Below are 3,725 nucleotides of genomic sequence, written 5' to 3' on the forward strand. Positions count from 1 at the left end.
TTAGTATATTTTATATTGTGTTATATTCTATATTTATGTCAATGTCTATACTTCATAGTTAATTTTTAATTTTAAAATTTTACCTACTAAAAACATTGTGTTTTGTGTTTACGTAAAATTGTTAATTGAGAACCGTTAGATACGGTGAGCCTTCCGTTTTAACTGATACCCGTTTCTTGAAACCATAGACTATTTAGTATATTTTATATTGTGTTATATTCTATATTTATGTCAATGTCTATACTTCATAGTTAATTTTTAATTTTAAAATTTTACCTACTAAAAACTTATACAATTGTGTTTACGTAAAATTGTTAATTGAGAACCGTTAGATACGGTGAGCCTTCCGTTTTAACTGATACCCGTTTCTTGAAAGTTGAAACCATAGACTATCTCGAAGCCATTCTCATCTATGATCTATTTGAGTACCATAGATTCTTACCCTTTTTTTTTTCTTTTTCTCTTTTCATTTATTTATTTATTTTTACTTATTCCAATCTGTGGTCGCTTCTTGTTTTTTCATTTTTTCTTTTGTCATGAGTAAGACTGGACTTGCTTTTGACAAAAACAAAATCAGTTCAGGAGCAATTGTTTTTTTATTTTTTTTAGCAATCATGATAAATTCATCGTGGTCAGGCCCTTGACACCGTGGCAGACTGGCAGCAAGACACTACAGATAGGGTTAAAAGCCTGAAACCCAACTTAGGTCCAAAGGAAAAGTTTTATTGGGCCTTCATAATGATATTAAGGTTCTCTTTTATATTTATTTTTTGTTGACAAGAAGCGGTGGGCTAACAAATACTTTGTTTTTTGACGGGGAAGAGGGTGTTCATTCCACTGGGGCTGCTATGATATCTAGCCAGGCAAGATTTTGAACATGATGAGGAACCTCTTCCATCCACACAATATTTGGATTGGTAATAGCTATTTTGCTAGTTCATGGGCAATTCTATTCCCATTTCTTTTAACATCAAAAGGCACAAATCTAATCTAAACTCACTAAGGACAAAGCATCAGCCACAAAAGCCCCAAAAACAGTAACATTCCGCAATAATCTCCGAAAACCAACACTCCTTTGCTAATTTCATGACCAAATAAACCGCAAGTGCCTCTGCTTCATGGGCTTCAAGTGTAGGATTAATAGGCCATGTTGCTGCAGCTAGGATTTGGCCCAAACCGTCTCGAACAACCGCACCCGCACCTCCATTACTATTTTGCCTGATTTGGGTAGTGGGGATCAAAGCACTTATCTTTTTCTGGTCTTGAAAACAGAACTCATTAGAGCACAAAACAAGGTCTTCTCCTTTTTTTTTTTTCCAAGTTTGCAAGCAGCCACCGATCCATCCTTTCAGAGTAGATCCTGTGCCATTTTCCGTTCTCAGGAGAAAAGGGCTACCAAATACTGAAAAGGAGAAAACGATAAAAAAAAAATAAAACCTTGTTGAAGCATTTTAATGTTGAATTATGCTAAGGAGACAATGAAAATTTTCAATGGGCTGATTATTTAACCCAATATGAATAAGAGAAGTGCTACACATACAAGTTTTTTTGACTTACAAGTCTTACAAGTTACTAGGCCTTTTAATGCGTTATTCAACATTTTCTATTTTCAAAGCGCTACACTCAAAATGGTTCTTCTTCTTCTTCCTCTTCCTCTTCCTCTTCCTCTTCTCTTCCTCTTCCTCTTCTTCTTCGTTTTTTTTTTTCGATTTTCATAGTTTCTGAAATCAAACTTTGAAATCGTTTTGAAGAAGAAGAAGCAGCAGAAGATGAGGAGAAAGAGAAAGAGTTCTGAATTATGCAACGAATTTTGGGTGTATTTCTTAAATACTTTGGGTGTATTTTTCGTAATCCTTTGGGTGTATTTCTGTAATCCTTTTGAAGATAATGGAACTTCAGAAATACACCTAAACGATTACAGAAGTACACCCAACGGATTTAAAGAAATACACCCAAAATTTGTTAAAATACATCTTATGCATAATTCAGAACTCTTTCTCTTTCTCCTCCTCATCTTCTACTGCTTCTTCTTCTTCAAAAACGATTTCACCATGAAAAATCGAAAAAAAAAAGATAAAACAGAGAGAAAGAACGTAAATGAAGAAGAAGAGGAAGACGATGAAGAAGAACGTGCAGAAACGAAAGAAAAGGAGAAGAAGAAGAGTAAGAGGAAGAAGAACGTGCAGCAAGAAGAAGAAGAAGAAGGAGAAAGAGAAGGCAAGAAACGAAAGAAAAGAAGAAGGAGAAGACGAAGAGGAAGAAGAATAGTTCGAAGCGTGTTTTGAGCGTTAGTTTTAATTGAACTTGTAAGGCTTACAAGCCTTAATCGCTTGTATGCCAAGAATTACTCTATGAATAAATAATGAAAACCACTTCATATATTACCTAAATTCAATAACTCTCGTTCAATTATTTTACATTAAATTTCAAATTTTAAATCTCCCAATTTCAAATTTTAAATTTTTAAAAAATACAATTAGTTATTTCAAAATAAATAACCATTCGAAATTCTAATTTAACATTTCACTGTAATATTCTTTTCTTTTTCAACTGGGGCCATTCCCACCTTCATCAATAATCATCCCACACGCCACTCACCCTTAGTAAAAGCAACCATCCACTCGAGAATAAAAATAATCATTCGCATACCTAATGAATTGAACATCCAACATATTTTAATTATATATAACTAAATCCAATCCAATCAAAATAATCATTTACATAAAAATTAAAATAACCATCCGCATACCTACTAAAATGATCATCTCAAATTGACCATTAAAATAGAAGAAGAAGGAGATAAATAAATAGAAAAAGCAACTATGAGCATCCAACAATTTAACTTTTATTAAAAAAATATATAATTTGACACATGAGTCTTATGATTTGATGTAACCATAAAATTGAAGAAACTAAAAATAAAAAAAAGTTCAACAGAGGAAGAGACACGAGTGAAAATCAAAAGTAAACAATTGAGTATTTGATTTGATACTGCCAAACTGGTTGTAAAAGAACTATCAGAAAATCGCAAAAGCAGACAATTTTTCTCCACACTGCCCAATAAGAAGGAGCTTGATTAGGTAATCGTAATCTGCACGAGCCCTAGCTGGTGGTGTTGCCATCGATGCTTACCACTAAACTTTGAAGGCAGAAAGTGAGAGAAGGGTTATGGTATATCCGAGAGGGAGAGAGATTGGATGAGAAGAGAGGGAAGAAGAGGCGTCGGAAATGGTTATCTACAAGGACCCATCTGGTCGAGTATCGGGAGAGTGGCGTGAAGCGACAAGTTTTAGATGTGTGTATCGGAGGTTATGATGAGATTAGGAATAACTGTACGTAGTGTGAATGAGTTTAAATATTAATTCTAATTTTTTAAAATTTAAAATTTGAAATTAAATAATTAATGATTTAATTTTTAATTTAATTTTTTTTAATTTTATTATACACATTGTAGGAGTGGATCCTCTCCAATAAAAAAAAACTGGATGGTATCTAGTGTTTAATCTCATCTTTTATTGTTCTCTCTCTCCTCTTTAATTTTGGTCACACTTGTAGAATTAAAGGTGAGAGATCACACTTTATTCTTTCAAGTGTTAAAAAAATTGGAGAAAATCCATTTTCCACTTGTATACTAAAATCATTGTCTCCTCATACTTTCTCTTAATAAAAACATTAAAATTATTATTTACATATTTACAAGAGTTTTTAATTAAAATTTGTATAAA

General features: G+C 32.7%; 1 pseudogene; it reads left to right on the forward strand.

The window, feature by feature from the left end:
• LOC107636462 overlaps positions 3,229–3,725 on the forward strand; it is a 3,214-nt pseudogene continuing 2,717 nt past the window's right edge.

The sequence above is a fragment of the Arachis ipaensis genome, chromosome B04 (assembly GCF_000816755.2).
Source record: "Arachis ipaensis cultivar K30076 chromosome B04, Araip1.1, whole genome shotgun sequence".
In the NCBI taxonomy this organism is placed as follows: domain Eukaryota; kingdom Viridiplantae; phylum Streptophyta; class Magnoliopsida; order Fabales; family Fabaceae; genus Arachis; species Arachis ipaensis.